Here is an 18,652-nt window from a genome sequence, read left to right as displayed (position 1 = left end):
TAGTTAAATCCTGATAGAAATATCACTATTTGACTTGATGTGGAAACATATCTTGTACTTATCAATTGATGAGCTTAAGGTGATTTCTAATGAATGGTTCATAAGGCACAAAACTTGGCAAAGGTTTTTCAAATGGGGTTGCAAGTAGATTAAATTTAACAATGGAGGAAACTCCATACGAGTAGTACTAAGATGGGTGACCTCCCAGGAAGTCTTGGTGCTTCGCCTCTGTGAGCATCACCTAGATCCAATGAGTTCCAAATGTTATATTTATTATTACGAGAGATGGATTTGTGTGAACTCATGAAACATGAGTCAATGAGTTTGACCCAAAAACTGCACAATTAAATCTTGATAAAAATATCACAACTTGACTTTCTATGGCAAAATATCTCCTACTTATCAATTGATGAGCATAAGGGCTTTTTTAATGAATGGTTCATAACTCGCAACACTTTTTGAAGGTTTTGCAAATGATTTCACAAGAAGAGTGATTTTAACCATAGAGGAAACATTTTAGTTAAGGGCACTCAAGTTGGAGTAGTACTCGGATGGGTGACCTCCCAAGTCTAGGTGCTTCACCTCTGTGAGAATCACCTAGATCCATTGAGCTCTAAGCGTTCCATTTATTTTCATGAGAGATGGATTTATGTGAATCACTACTCATAAAATATGAATCAATGAGTTTGACTGAAAAACTAACACTTAAATCCTAATATCAATATCACAATATTAAATGAGATAAATGCATAAAAAATACAAGAAATAACTTAGAAAAATGTGAGGGTGGGCTTTGAGGTATGGTAAAAAAAAATTAAAAAATTATTGGTTTCTTTACCACTTTTATAACTACTCATTAAAATTATTAATTGGTATTTTCACAAAGGCAGGTATAAATTTTTCAAGGCCAGATATAATTTTTTGGTTAGCCTATAGTTTTATATAGTATGAAACATATTCCAATAATATATTTTTTTGGTATCTTGTAAAATTGACTATTGGATGGCTATAATCTTCCTAGCGATTCGTTCAATATTAAATATAAAAAATTGGGATAAAAAAGGGTTTCCACATATACTAAGTTGTAAGTACATTTAGTCGGTTGTGCAAAATTTTTTTAATAGCATATAAAAGGTTAGCATATTTCATTGGAAAAAGTAAAGTTAATATAATTTGTTTCAAGATTGATTATTTGTATTTTAACTTAGAGACAGCACCCAGACTCCACAAAGAAACAACCAAGCTAGAGATGGGGTTTTGAGAATTGCTATTTTTTCATTTTTTTCTCCTTTAATGTGTGGTTTATCTTCTTGGTGATTAGTCTTCCTTTCCTTGCATATTGCTTGCACAAAACACTAATTTTGTGAGTTCAATCAAATCCTATCAAAGTTAATTTCCATGGGTATTTTTTCAGTCGTCAAATGTGGCATCTAAAACAACGTGACTATGATTAAATGTATTTATGAAACAAGTAGATAAATATGAAATTGGAAATGAAGATGTCAAATAGGAAAACATTGTAAATGTATATAGGAAACAAATTTTTAGCCTTTTTGTTAAAAAGCCTTATAAAGTCTTCCGCTATAGTTCAAATCATCAGAAAAATATTTAAAACAAGTAAAACATGTCTAAGTATGCATAGGTAAATCACAAAATAGAATAGATTTTGGCACCTACTAAATGTCATATGTAATTAATGCATATATCATGCAAACCAAAATTTGAACTAATTTGTAAGATATAGAGAATCATGGTAAGGTAGGGAAGAAAATCAAAACCATTGAATGCTAGAGAAACCACAACATCCTAACCTAACATTAAAGCTATTAAGAAAAAGTACAAAAAAGATTAAACAAATCAAGAAACACTCCCTTCAAAATGCTCCAGTTATTTTATTTCTTATCCTAAACTTTAGATGTTTCTCCATATGACAAGATACACCTAATCATGAAAGAAAAATGACATCAAGAATACTAAAAAATGTGGTTAGCGAAATGGAGAGAAAATGCTCCAGCATCTAGAGTGCAAATTACCAAATTGGTAAAATTGAAGCACCATTAGGAAATTTATCATGATTATGAAAATTTGTGAAGATTCGTGATTCATTTTGGTATGCACAAATCAAGGGTAATTGAATAGGAAAGGGATAGTTTAGGTTAGTAGGAAAAGGAAAGAGGAAAGGTGGTGAAAGGTGGTGTCTAGCTAATAGGATTTAGAGCACAGTTGGAATAAGATTAGGGGATTGCATTCCATCAAGAAATGTAAGATTATTTAACTTCCCAAATTCAATATTTATCACAAATCAAAATTTAGTGAATATGGAATTATCAATTCCCAAAATTATAAAAATTACCTAATTAATTAATAGGAATTAATCATATAGAGGACTTAAAAGAGATAAATAAATGAGATCTATATTTCAAGACTAAGACTTGGGGATAAAATAATGGTGATTTACCCCTAAAGAGGATAAACTAATCAAATTTGATGATAATGAATAAACATAAATCAAATTAAATTAATCAAACATAATATATTAGGTCAAATAGACAAAATTATGATGTGAAGAATTATCAATTCCCAAAATCATAAAGTTAGCTAATTAATTAATAGGAATTAATTAATTACAAGAGATAAAAGAGATAAATAAATGAGATATTATTATCAATGCTAAGACTTGGGGATAAATGAATGGGTGTTTACCCCTAAAGAGTATAAGTTGGTCAAATTTGATGATATTGATAAAACACAAATTAGGTTTTGATGAGAATAAATTAATTAGACATAGCTTATTAGGTTGAATGGATATAACTAAGATGTGAATTAGAGATTAATGTTAAAAATAATTAAACAAGTGTCAATATCCAATTAATGAAGAATGGCACAATGTTGACACATGATAAAGATCATATGCACAACATCAAAAAACAATTAGGGTTAGGAAAAAAAAAATTTGATTGCAATGTGAAAGTGTTAAAAAGTGGTTCCATAAGCATTAACCAATTTTGAGCATCTACATTTTTTCCCTCTTTTAGAAAATGTGATTAAAAGTAATGCTTCAAAGAAAAATCTTTTTTTAAAGCATAAAAAGTGGCCCCAACAATGATAGGACATAATGGTGCCCCCTCAAAAAATTAACCAAAACTGCAAAAAGGTAACTTGGAAAACATGACGAGTCTAATCCATAGCTAAACACAAATGAAAAATTAGAGCTAAAAGAAAAATAATAAACCCCAAAGTCAAAAAAGAATTGGAACTGATAAAAAACTCTAAGGGTGCACATCCATCTAGGAAAATAAGGTCTAGAGGGGAAAAGAGATCATTTCACTCTCTCATTTGGAAGACTTGGAGCTCTAGAGAAAACAAGATATGGCAGATTCAATTGTAGAATTATTTTGAAAAGTAAATGAAAAGATACAAATAACTAGAGGGTATGGAAGTAGATGCATGCACATTAGATCCCCCTCGTGATTACACTTTTATTTCATACATTTACAAGTAATATTTTATTATGTTATGGTGTCAAAATAGGCCAATGGGTGAGAGTTGTGTAGCTTTAAAGTTAGATTTGAGGCACTAAATGGCCTTGTACGAGCCCAAAAAATGGGGGGTGAATGAAGCTGTTCCATATGGCTATAAAGTGCTTGGAGAGCTTTCTGAAAATGTAAACAGTTTGTCAATCAGTGTCCTGGATCAAAAGTTATGCCTCTCGAAAGTTGGACTACCATTTCTAGATTCTTCTAATTTACATTAGGTGTACATGTTGTATAGTTTAGCTACATAGTATGCAATCAAGAGTGTTTATATACACTTAGAAATGTTATCATGTAACTATGTTAGAAAATGCATAGCTAGCATTCATACTAAGCACTTAGTCAAGATCCTACATAGTTGGTCAATTGAGTATGCAGTTAGGTTAATAGGTACACTTGGGATGAATTCTACATAGCTAGGATAGATAAAGCTAAGGATAAGAGGTCAAAATTGATAGAAATAAGAGATTGGTCAACTACAATAGTAGGTAATAGATCATGGATAAACGTATCATTTTTTATGCATAGCGTGATCTTGTCCCATTACACACATGTAAGAGTAAGCCAACATACATGGTTCTATGACATTGATTGCAAAATCATGAGAAAGATATCTTGTTAGAATTAGGTTTACATTACATTAAGTGCATTCTTGGCATTACGGAAAATAATAAACCTATTATAGAACCAAAAAATTGATGGCACTTAGAGATGAGTTTTTTTTATTTACCTATAGGAGAGGTAGCTATCACTTTCAGGGAGGCTTACCACATCCTTAGGATTCTAATTCACATTGAATTAGTAGTGAATAAGATAACTATAGGAAGAAAAAAGATGAGAATATTATTTGATTAGGATGATGCTATATTTTATATCAAATATTTTGAAATCAGATGAAAAATACTAGTTGGATAGCATGAGAGTCTAGCAGTAGTAAACAATGTAGTTATTGTGGGATTGTTAATGCCATATGGATGAGGATATGAGTTCTCACTTGGATAGGGAATAATATTAGTAAAGATGATAATGGATGGGATAATGCTTGTATGGGTGTTTTATTTTCATGATGACTACTTACATTTTATATGACCTACTATATGCATCAAGTAGCATATAGAGGAAGGTTGTCTATTAGCAACAACATTACACTATTACATGGGTAGGCATTTGAGAACATAGAATTTTTTGTCCTGTAGAAGATATATGAGTCATACCATATATTTCATATGTATATTGTTACACTAGATCAATCTCATAGGGGGCATTGGGACACACACAATACTAGCAACATGATATTGAAACACTCAAATATTTCACTTGGAGAGTACTATATATAGAGTCCCCTAAATGGGACGATAATGGGGATCACCTTCCTTATTATCGACATTATGGTTACTTGATTTCAAAGACCATCAACAAACATTGTCATTTAGTTCTAGCTAAAAGACAATTACATAGACAGTTTTGAGGGAGACAAGGTGTGTCAATAAACATGACACTATTTTATATCTTGAAGGGAAAAGTTGGGACGTGGGGTCTACTTATCAAACCACATATGTGTTGCCCAAGTTTTAGTTCATATCTTTTGCCTTAAGGTTTTAAATCAAATCAGGTGTCAAAGTCTTGATTTTGAGTCTAGATTACCTATAGGATGATCTTTCTTCTCATCATTCCTTTGAGTTAACCTAATGCGAGAATCATATGAGCAATGCATCAATCCAAAGCTAGATGATTACAGTTTTGGAGGGTTTTTGTTATGCTATATCCCAATTAGAAGAATGTCCTAATATTCTACTAATTCATATTTTCTTGTTCCTAATGATGTTGAAGACAAAGATTCATGATGTGAAGTAGTTCTTCATGAAAGCATTCCTAAAATCTCTAAGAAACCCTAACTCTATGATTAAGTATTCTATTAAAGGCATAATGCAGGTAGAATGGAGAAACCACAGGCATATACAAAGCAAATACAGTAGAGAGACATTGAAGACTAAAGCTTGAAGACAATATATAGATCGTGAGAATGGGCTACAAAGAGAATCAATTGAATTTGAATGTAGGAGAAGCAGATAAATCATCAGAAATGGTGAAAGAACTAGGTCAAAGCTGGTAAAGACCAAAGTTGAAATCTAATCAACTAATCAAAACACGTCTGATCATCCACTTCATCAAGTTGAATAGTCAAGTCACCTTGGAATAAGTCATGACCATCAGATGAAAAATAAATTGATGGATAATATTTTAAGATGGAATTATAAACTATTTAACAATGCATCTCATTGACTATAAGATCTTAGAAGATCTACAGATGTCACTTTCTTGCTTTTCAGAGATGCTTGAAGTTTAGATAATGCGAGCAAGCGACTTGATAACACGTGGCTATGGGGTCAAATTCAATTTTTGAGCCGCAAAAGAAGATTATCAGAACGGATGCCAAATTGGTGTGCTATGATTGGTCAGGTTCTTTCACATGATGAAAATGGGTTAGCCTTACATGATCGCCCAATCTTAGAAGATCAACTGTGGGTGCTTGCCCACTTTTAGAAGATGCTTGGACTTTAAACAATGTGGGCAAGTGACTTGTTGACATGTGGATCTATGGGCCCTTATTCATCGAAAGTCTTTTCTGTGCAGTCATAAAAAAAATTGGCGCGAAATAGAAGAATATGAAAGATTAAAAGGTTTCTGCAGGATTTGTGAAATTGCAGGAAGCTGAAAGGTCATGGGGTGTTTTTAGGAATATTATGGATCGTCAGTAGAAGAGATATCAAGTGCTCATATCATGATAATTTTATATTTTATTCTTTTCTATTATATGACTGTTGCTCTGCCAAAATTAGAAGAGGATAACAACAAACTATAAATGAAACCTCATTTGATAATTAAAGGGTTGACAAACTTGATGGTAAATTGGTCTGTAATTCCATTTACAGTATTTTCTTGTCATACTTTGTTGCCCGTGCATAGATTAGTTCTACATTAAGAGTTGAAGGACAATTATATGTGATCCTATGATAATTAGGTGGATTCCATTTCATTTCGATATTTGCGGTAGAAGTGATTCCATTTACTTTCTTCATATATGATTCTGCTTCCTCTCTTGTTCATTTCATATCATGCTAGATAGTTTCATTGGGAAATGAAAGATAAATGTATATGAATCTATTAGTTATTGGTTGGATTCCATTTCATTCAAGGCTGATAGTGAAATAAATTCCATTTTCCCTCATGTGCATTTCTTATTTCGTTCCTTTTTACATTTATATGATTAAGACTACATTTAGAATAGAAGTTAAGGGTTGGGAATCTTATGATAGTCTATTACAGTCATTCCATTGGGTGTGATAGGTTGTCCAAATCTATTATGCTTGAATTGTTTGTGCCTACAAACAATTTGGTTATCCTTTATTGCTCTCAAGTTAAGAGCTTATAATGTCAAGACTTCTGATCTCATAAAAACATATTCATAGCATATCATTGCAAATCAAAGGGAGTTGTACCTAATTAATTCATAGCGTGGTGATAAAATACTTACACTGACCCATTTGTTGGTAAACATCCTTTTGTTTCCTCACATTTTGGGCATCTAGAGTCAAGATAAAATCAAGTTAGAAAGAGGGACAAATTCTTAACCAACAATATGGGATCTTTAAATTTTGTATAGTTATAAGTGAGACAATAAGGATATTTGACAGGTGATAGATGTAGGTACCACACTAGAGTATGATAGGAAGCTATCTTAGTATAGGAATTTCCCTTAAAAAATGTAAAATATACCACTTCCTAGAATGGTTTCATGGTAGTCGAGGGTAGAGGAGAAAGTTGTAAAGGGTGAAGCTCAATCTAGAAAGAAGATAGCACTGCAAAGGTGAAGGAGGATAAGGATCATATGCATGAAGATGATGAGGAGATGGAGGATGAGCATGAAAAAAATGATTCTACAAATGAGAGTGATGATGATGAGGATGGAGGAAATCATGTTGTCATAACTAAAAATATAGAGGAGGATAGAGAATCTCCACTAGATGATATTCATATGTTATAGCCTCTCAAGGATAGACAAATATAGGTTATTTTCAATTGGATAATGAGTTGTATATACCACATGATAGCACTCTGAGGGAAATAGTCATATTTTAGAGGAAATACAATATTTGATTTGATGAGACCAAAAGTAAGACTCTATGAAAATAGAGTAGCATGGGTGACAAATCCTACAATGCTCAATGAAAAGAAGAGAAAATTGATAGAAGAGAGGGATACAATGATACTAGATAGGGATATAATGATAGAAATCAGGGACAAACTGATAGCCTCTCAAGATATGGATTTTTCCAAAGAAGAGGAGGATGTGTAGGAGTTTATTAATAGTATTATAGATGATAGTGTATGAGATAGAGAAATATTCTGGTAGAATCGCAAGAGGAGAAGAGGTATTGGTGTACTATATATGAGAGAGATGTTCCACAATATCATTAGGCACTAGAATATAGGGTTGATTCATATAGGATACACTCCTGAAGAATTCAAAGTTGTGGGAAAGTGATGGGACTGAGGAGGCCATCAAGGCAGGAGAAGAGAAATCATAAAAAGGATTGGACGTATCCTCTAGACTGGACAAAGATTGAGGGGATTAATAGAAGAGGATAACATGAGACACTATCTATGCATAGAGACATTTTTATAGATATACTTGATAAATTATGTTGATCATGTGAGCCTTATTGTATGCAGACATCTTGATTTCCTACTCTTTAACATTTTTTGATATGAATATACATGAGATTTAGCTTCTTGCTTTTCTATGAGATGGATGTTTTTACTTTTCTATGTAATGATGCTTATATGATGAGCCATTATTTCTCTTGTATAATACATTTAATGTATATGATGAAATGATATAGTTATGTAACGTGTCTAATTATGCAATAATATGAATGTAAAATGGTGAAATAATTTTGTATTTTTCTGCTTTATATGCTATGAAAATGCAACATGATATGTATGTATCCTAACAATGTTTGAATACAAGATGCACATATTTTTGTGTACTAGAATACTAAACCAAGAAGACTCTAAGGACTAACTAAAGAATCGTTAACAGAAAGAAAAAACTGAAGAAAGAAATGTTAGTAAGGATGAAACTTTGGTTTCATAGGTGCACTTTTGTCAAAAGAGTTTTATTTAATATATAAGAATAATTGTGATGCATCCTAGCATAGAAAGCCAGAGCAATAATGCAACCCCTTTATAAAAAATAGACATTTTGTAGACAAGGAATGAACTCATCTATGCTAGAACAAAATATATTAAGCATGGAGGTATGTGTAGTAGTAGTCACAAGGTGAACATGCCTATTCACATACACCCAAAAGATACTTGCCCTAGAACTTCATTAGAACTTCCCACAAAAAAATGACAAAAAAAAAGATCATGGACCATCCTAACTACTCTTATCACTTGGTGATATCAATGAGTAGCATTGGAATGTGATAAAAAATAAATCAATAAAAGATGAGACTCACTAGACTACGTGAGTCAATAATCATTGTGATTTTTTGGTTATTTTTTAGTTTTAGTTTATGTTTGATAAAATGACCATAATATTACCTATTTTTTGGGAATAAAGCATCCCATCTAAGATAGATATAGTTTAGTTTTGAGTATACAATACCTTGTATAAGAAAAAATGGTGATTGCAAAAAGACTAATAATGATTGTGTTGGTTGATTGGAAGATTGTTTTGTTGATAGCATAAATGATTAGAAAATTCCAATCAATTTTTATGTTTAGTTGATTGGATGGAATTATTTTTTGATGTACATGATTTTTTTTAGTGACCTTGTGTATCAATTTTCAACTTGTGTTTGTGTTGATATCTATCCCACACAAGAGGAAATGATTTATCGAAGAAACAAATATGTACATATGTTTTGCTAATTTTAGTGGATTTTCTTATCTCTAGAATATTAAAAATATTTGATATTTTATGCTTTCCCAAGGATGTTTTAAAATTGTTATGATTTTCTAGAATTTTAATATTTTTTAGGATTAAAAAAAATATTTTCTACATTTTTCAAGACATTTTATTATTTTAAGAATTTTTTAGGATCATAAACTATCTTTAGAAGTTTTTTTAGGATTGTATCTAATTTTTTTAGATTTCTTGAGAATCATATTCAATTTTTTGTCTTTATTTTGAGGACATTATATGATATTTAGAGTTTTTCTCACCATTGTATTTGATTTGTTCAAATTATTTAGAACTTTATGCAATGTTTTATGTATTATTTCTAAGACTCTACGCAATGTTTTTGAATTTTTTCAAGACTTAATGCAATATCTTTTATATTTTTTTACATTTTATCAAAGTTTTTTCCTACCTTTTTAGGATATTAGTATATACATGTTGCCTTCTCCAATCCAATAGGTCAAAAATCCATCATTCAATCATTTTCTAGGAATTGCCCCTAGCTCAAGTCCAAATTGTGTACAACTTAAGAAGAATTCCCCTCATACTAAGCCGAAACTATATGCAAAGACCAAAAGGATGAGATATATACAAACTAGCTACATAAGGGAAATTCCATGAAACATTAACCATTTATAGTCCTTAAAGGAGAAATAGGGTTGAAATATGTGATAAGAAATGTGGATAAGTGTCAAATAGAGTAAAAATAGATGATGGTGTAACAACTTGCTATGCATGGTGCTTGTTTACTAGGTTTCCACCAGTGTACTAGTCCAAAGCACATGTTTTTTTCTTTCACCATTGGAAATTTTTACTTCTCTTTACTTCTTTTTTATGTTACCAAGACACATGTTTTCCAAATTTTTATCAAGAGATCTATTTTTTGTTTTCTTTCTTTTTTAATCTACTTTTACCTCTTTTTTCAAGATCATGTGTAGTACTTGTAGAAGTGCATGTTTTGATTAAGTAAAAATAGGTTTTAAGGACCCGAAACCTTATTACAGAAGGACAATCTCAGAAAAGATAGAGCATTTAGGAACAAAAACAAAATAAACCTCCAAAAAGAAACACAAGAGGTCACAGACAAAACTGCTGAAAAAAATAGCAAAGAAACGGCACTAGGAAAGAAAAAGGACAACACAAAAGACAGAAAAGAACCAACTACATGGCCTTAATCTTGTAGAAGTGCATGTTGTTCTTCCTCTAGTGTTTCAAGCTAACAAACCCAAACTCATATGTTATAGCAACTATATCTAGAGTTTTATCCAGTTTGGTTCAAACTTTCCTAGTTTCTCTCTCTACTATTAATTTTTATGTCTCATATTCAGGACCAAATCTATGGCCTCAAAACTATGACCTATGAACTTCTTGTTGTAGCTTATTTAGGAACAATTTTGATCATATTTTTAATGGATAATTTGTCTTATCTCCACTCAACTAGTGTTTCTAGCTCATAGAGTTTGGACACTTTCTAGTTTCATCGTCAACTTTGTTGTGAAAATATATTCTCAATGATGTGATATCCACTTCAACTAGTAAAATGTCCTTAGCACTATAGAATAGAGAGTAATGGGTTCCACCAATGGAAGTGTGAATTTTGGTTTTGTATGTCTACAAATATAGGTTCAACTTCATAATGTAATCTTGGCTAGCATCATAAACATTCTTTTTTTTAATAATTATCTTATTGGATTCCCCAACTTGACCATTACCTAGTGGATAGTAAATGGTAGAGTATCTATTTGGATATGAAACTGTTGGAAATATAAGGTAGGCAAGGTTATTGAGAGGGGAGGGGTCAATCAGGAACCAATAAAACTTTATCTTACTTCACCAACTAATCCTTCATATAATATTTTGATCTAGTTATATGCATGAAAGAATGAAAGCATTTAAACATTCATAACACTTTGGTGCAAGATATGGTGACCCAAAAACCTTCCAATAAGAAAGTAAAAATGAGGTGGGGATGATATCCACAAGATTTAGTACTGCAGTATGAAGTTAACCTGATAAGGTTTACAATTGACCACTTATGGTGATATGCCATGTTAGAAGCAATAAGGACTATGAGGTCCACCTTGTTAAAGGATTTACAAACATAGAGTGAAGTATGCACTCAGTTCAGATATTTAGCAAAGATTGTTAAGCCTACCCTATTAAAGGACTTAACTGATAAACCTATTAGGATGAACTAATGGCTAATATCTGATCTATAACTCTGATTTGCTAGTTGAGATTCCTTGTAATGCAATGATCACTTGACTGTGATAGATAAATCTATGTTGTCCCTTATACTACATGTAACCTTCTTTAATTTGCACTCTTTCTCATTATATACTCTTGATATTCATACTTGAATATGATACAATGTATTACATATATACCAATTCAAATCAAAACTTACTAGAGTCGGCTACAATACCAATTTCATCATAATTCACAAAGTCAGCCCAACTGTTGTAACTCAAGTTCTAAAGAAAAACTTGGTGATGTTCTGATACTCGGCAAACATTGTCAACACTTAGAAATCTTTGGCACTTGGTTGAACTTGAAGCTCGATCCATACTAATCACTTATAAGTAGCTTGAACTTGGTCAACACTGTTTGACTCAATGAACACCGAGAAACTTGGTAGCAATTAAATCACTTAGTTGACACTACATGACTTGATTAACACTAGATTCACTTTGTTAACCTTGTGAGCTTGATAGACACTGTTGGACTTGGTTAACACTATAGAGCTCGATTAACACTATGATCTTCTTCACTTCCACTGAATAACTCTATAGCCTCTGCTATGCTCAGTTTGCATTGTGCCTTGTCTCTAAAGCTTGGTAAACATTGTATAGCTCAGCAAACACTGCAAACTAACTCAAGTGCTTTGTAAACACTGTATTCTGACTACTTGGCTTAGGAGCAACTTAATCACTTAGTTAACACTACAAACTGAATAATAAACTCAGTAGTAACTATAGAGCTTGGTAAAAATGTAACCATTTGACTATGTGTTAAGTCACTGATAAAAAAATTGACCTTACTGTCAACAATCTCCCCCTTTGGCATTAGTGACAAAAGCACTTATCAAACCAAAAAAAATTGAACTTCAAAACTATCAATCAAAAAATTCCTTTACAATCATTATGTGTATTCAACTCAATTTTGACTATCTACTATTGTTGCTTGGTAACATACTTTATTTTTATGATTTTTAAAAAATTATTTTGTAAAGGTATATGTACAAGTATCTTCATAATACTATACTACTCCCCCATACATACATCTCCTATACACATGTATCTGGAGTATAGTATACTTCACTTTCTTGACAATATCTTTTCCCTCCTTACATATTACTATAAATATACTTCTCCCCCTTTTTGACACAAATGCCAAAGGTGTATAATATCTATATGATAATACCAAATGTGACAAGAATTCGGAATGTACCTTCTAAATAAGTATCATTGTCTTGTCCCAATTCTCATGTAGTACCTTGCTTACATGCAATGAAATATGAACTTCTACTGATAATTCCATCATGTAATCAGCTATAGAGAAGTTTTTATCATGGATAAGACTCTTTACATGCTCAATGTGTTTCTGTAATGCATCCAAGTTTGGAAGTAGCATGCCCTAGATTTATGCAAGTGTGACCCTGATCCTAGCTTCTTCCTTCAATAATTTTGTCTGCAGATTTGTCAAATATTTGATCTTTGAATAATGTGCAGAACTATGACTTGGGTCAAGTGACAGTGGCACTTTCCTTCATGTCTTCATCTATCTTGAACAATTTCTCCTTGATTTCCTTTGTAAAGAGAGATGTATCACTTAGTTTTCCAAATAATGAAATATTATTATTCACAGAGGTTTCCAATGAACCAAGAATAGTAGCTAACTCTACTTGATCTATTGTAATTCTTTGTGCAACTTTTCCCAACACTCTATCCTCAAACTTTCTTTCATCTCTTTGAAGTAGCTTCTTCTGTCCATTCAAGTCTTCATTAAATTTGTGGACACTTTCTACTAACTGATCAAGAATAGGTTGAGTACTACCAACCTCAACACTTAGAGCATCAATGAATATGCTCTTTATGTCTTCAAAAACTTGATTTTATTTCCTCTTCTCTTCCCTAATTTTTGTTGCTTAGCTCTCTTCTTCAGGTATTCACCCATGGTGTCCATTTGATTAGGGGTGAGGGTAGAGATATCCCAATTTGGAATAACTATATCTTCATCTAGATCAATAGATTTTGCTTCTTTTTCCTTTTCCTTCAGAATGGTAGAAACAATTTATTTACCTTTAAAAACTTCAGTTCTCAATTGAGATTGATTCTCAACTTTCATTGCACTAGCCATGGATATACTTGGAATGGGAACAATTGCAAAAAATTATGGACTAGCAATGAATGTTGAAACAAAACTAACAACAAATATACCTTGTTGTTGCTCAGTCAAGCCTGATGATGGAGGGACTTGCTACTCAGTAGATGAAGTGTTGGGCACTTCTATCAATGTAACATTCAAGTGAACAGATTCAAAGCTTGGTTGGGTGCTTGGTATAGAAATGGTATCCACAACCAACTTGGTAGAAGCTATCTCTAAGCCAGATGCCACTAAGGCTATGCTCGGAGAGTGAGCAAATAAGGTCATGACTATTGCTGCAATTTTCTTTGCATCAATTTTCTCAATGCCTTGTATCTCTAGAAGGCTTCCTCTAGTATCTTCTTGTTCTTCCTCCTCATCATCCAGATTGACATCATCTTTTATATCTACATTTTCTTCCTCCTCTTCATCATCCTTTTCATCAACATGAACAAAAAAGTCACTAGGTTGATACAACTGATAGATGTTCTTCCATGTAGTTGTAGTTGTCTTCACCACATATTCAATTTCCTTAAGCAGTATCATACAAGTGTTCAACTTGAGAGTGAACTTTATCTCATTTTTCTTCAAGTTTTTTTTTACCTCCTTCTTACTGAAATTTGGCATGAGTTGCTTCAAGGTCTACTCAAAGATGTCCTTCGCAGTCTTTTGTGCATTTTCCCATCTAGGCTTTATTTCTTGCATAAGTTTATTAGGAATTTGTTGTGAAAGCTCATCTGGTGAACACTTCCATTTACCTAGCTTGGTTATAACAACATCCTCAATCTATCTTTTCCCTTCCTCATTCCTTGTCTCATAGTTAAGAAATTTGAAATTCTCCATGCCAGCTCCTTCTTCCATCTTTAATCTTTCTTGAAGTGTAGGTGCAAATCTCTTGAAGTTTATCTACTCAGCTTCATCTTCACCTAACTTCAATTTCTTTCTTGACTTGGTTTTCCTTCTAGTGAATATAGCAGGAAATGACTTAGCAAGTCTTGTTATGATTACCTTACCTTTCTTCCTTAGAGGTTCTTCTTCTTCAAATTTGGCTTCTTTTTCTTCATCCTCTTTATCATCATCTTCTACATCATCACCTTTTCCCTTGGTAAGCATTAGAAGATAACTTTCTTGCTTTGTGCCTTTTAGTATCATCTCTACTCTTTTCCTTCCTTTATTGCTTGAGGTAGCTTGATCTCAAGATCAATTCTTGCCTTTGCCTCATTATAAGTTCCAAAATGTGTGACTTTAGCATCCACAAGTTCATTCAGTAAAGCCTCAATTATATCCTTAGTGTCATCAATGTTAACCTCATACTCTAGAGGCTTAACCCATACCACTCTGGGTCTAACTACCTGAATATATACTTTGTCACAATCCACCATGAAACATATATTATCTTTGTAATCTTCTACAATTTTCTTAGGGATCCTAAATATGTTTTGCATCTTCTCTTTGAATGATTGAAAATAGCTATCCATGATGCTTTCAAAATTTTCACCAATCTCTGCTATATACTCATTGATTTGATACAAAACAGGAATATCTTTCCTCGATACTATTGTAGCTTTGGAAGGGAAAAATTTTTGAACAAAGAAGAATAAATATGTCAAAAGAGATCCAAACTTACATGGATTATTATTTGATCCTCTGATGCTCTCCATATTCTTGTTGAATTTATTCAATAGTAACTTGAAATGGTCAAAGGGTAGGTTATTCTTCACAATCTTGTATGCAAGATCGACAACTTCACATGATAAATTGTTTGATCCACTAAAGCTATAAATATTTTGTGCAATTACATGTATGTTGAACTTTAGCTCCATCTTAGTTACTCCACTAAGCTTCATTCCTCTTCCATCCCACTCGACAAGAGTCTTCTTAGCTAGTTTTGCCTGACCTAGGGTTTTGGTTGTCTTGGCTTTGTTTATCATTGGAAGCTTGGTGATTTTGTGAATCATTTTATTCGTAATCAAAATGGGTTGGTCTAACAATAAATGCTCAGTATGTACATGGCTTAGAATATATCTAATCCATTTGACTTGAACGTCTCTTAGCATATGTGAGATATGTGTCAATCCCTTGGTTTCCAAATGTTGATGTTTGGGCTTCAATGCACCATCCACACATAATTCCTTGAATTCTTCATTCATCTCTAGGATTATGAGCTCCTAAATAGAACAGTGGTAAAAAGAATGGATGGTGTGCATGAGTAACACCTTAGGAAGAATTTGAGACTATGCACAAGCTGGGCCAAGCGCCTCTAGAATCACTAGACCCAAATTGAAATTAAGTGCCTTGTAGTCAACTCCATGAATCAATTATTTCAAAACCTTTCTTTGCTTTGCTAATTGAAGATGCCATGCTCAGTAGGGTTTCTGAAAACTTCGAGAATTCTTCAACATCAAATACTCAAATAGCTCGGGGGCTCTGAATTTTCTCTTCACAAATAGCTCTAGAAATTTGTGGTGAAACAATGCCTTTGATTTCATCCTTTTAACAAATTTCCCTTGTTCAATCACCATTAATGCTTCATACTTCATACTTTCTTAGTGACAGGTTGTCCTCCACTTGACTTATTCTTTAATGCTCAGGAGACATCTATAGCTCTATAGAGTCACCATCACTCGATAGGAACTACCAATTTATGTCTACAATAATATACAACCCGACCTTGCTCAATAAGGTCTTTTTGTTTCCATTATATTTGGTGATCCTTGTGCATCTTAAATGTTGATTAGGTAATTCCACTTACTAGTTGGAACTAATGTTGGATGACCTTTTCTGAATCATAGTTCCAGTGATCTCGATAAGGAACTAAGTTGAAATGATTGAGCCACCCAACTCATTGAATTGGGTGTCATTGACTTCATGATCTTGGTTTGCATTTTTTGGAGATTTTGGTACCCATTTCTACCTCATTTTATTTCTAATATTGTTAGCTTTATCTTTCTTTTTATCTTCAATATACCTGTGTCCATACAATTCTTAGCAAGACATCCAAGTCTTGTACAAATAAAACATCCTTTTGTAGTATCTATTTTGCTCATATGATGTTTTGCACAATTTTCTCCAATGTGCCCAAATTCACCATAGTAGTGACATCTACACGATGTATTGTAATCCCATCTAAACATTACTTTCACAATTTTTTTTGCTAGGTTCCACTGCTTGGTTTTGCACTCTAAAGATTTGTGTCCTTTTTTCATGCAATTGTGACATTTACCTTCAAACTTAGGTTTCTCTTTGCATTCATTTTCTCTACGACCATGCTTATTGCAATTGTAACACTTTACATTCAATTTTACTTTACCATTACTCCAGCATTTGTTTGACGTATGACCTATCTTACCAAAATGATTTTAATTAGGCCTTTTATTCTTTTGAGCTCCTTTTTGATATGATGCACCTTCTTCTCTATATCCTAGTCCAGCTTTGCCTTTGTGTCTGAACTTACTTTGATCATTTAATTGATTCATGATTTCTTGAGATTTCATCATTCTTTCATAGGTTTTATTTTCAATGTTGAGATCATTTTTTAGTCTTCCATTCTCTAATCTTGGGTTCATAGGTTCTTCATTTGCATTAGTGAGTTGATCAATGAAATCTATTTGTTGAAGGGATATTTGTTGGATTTCATTGTTGTTTTCTTCTATCTCTTGTTTGGCTTTTCTTTCTTCTTCCATGACTTCACATAATCTCATTGATTGGATTTCTTGTTCTCTTTTCATTTTCCTAACTTATTTTTGAAGATTGGAATTCTTTTCTAATAGGTCTTTGATTGCTTCATCAGCTTCATCTAAATTTCTTTCTGGATATATATCTTGAATTCTTTCTTTAGTATAAAGATTGTCATTCATTTGTGCTACAAGATCTTTCCCTATTTCCAATTACTAAGAGAGTTATTCCTTTGCTTTCTCCGGTTGTCCAATAGCCAAATCAAGATCTAATTTTTTATTGTCAATAGCCTTATCTAGCCTATATACCTCCATTGCCTCTGATCTTCTCTCAAGTCATTAAACTTTTGATGTGAGAACCAAATGCACTGATACAAATATGTTGGAAATATAAGGTAGGCAAGGTTACTAAGAGGGGAGGGGTGAATCAGGAACCAATAAAACTTTATCTTACTTTACCAATTAGTCCCTCATATAGTATTATGATCTAATTGCATGCACGAAAGAATGAAAGGATTTAATCATTCATAACAATTTGACACAAGATATGGTGACCCAGAAACCTTCCAATTAGAAGGTAAAACTAGTGTGGGGATGATACCCACAAGCTTTAGTATTGTAGTATAAAGTTAACCTGATAAGGCTTACAATTGACCACTTCTAGTGATCTGCCCTGTTAGGAGCAATAAGGACTATGAGGTCCACCTTGTTAAAGTATTTACAAACATACAATGAATTATACACCCAGTTAAGAGATTTAGCAAAGACTATTAATTCTACCTTGTTAAAGGATTTAACTGATACACCTGTTAGGATGAACCAATGGATGATCTTTGATCTATAACTCTAATTTGTTAGTTGAGATTCCTTGTAATGCAATGATCACCTGACTATGATAGATAAATATTTGTTGTCCCTTATACTGCATGTGGCCTTCTTTAATTCACACTCCTACTCATTATATACTCTTCATATTCATACTTGGATATGATACAATGTATTACATATATACCAACCCAAATCATAACTTACTAAAGTTGGCTACAATACCAATTTCATCATAATTCACAAAGTTGGCCCAACTATTGTATCTCGGGTTTTGAAGACAA

Source organism: Cupressus sempervirens, chromosome 10, assembly GCF_028749045.1.
Source record: "Cupressus sempervirens isolate cs-2001-9-10 chromosome 10, ASM2874904v1, whole genome shotgun sequence".
NCBI lineage: Eukaryota > Viridiplantae > Streptophyta > Pinopsida > Cupressales > Cupressaceae > Cupressus > Cupressus sempervirens.
The sequence above is the reverse complement of the archived record's forward strand: the minus strand, read 5'-3'. Positions refer to the sequence as shown.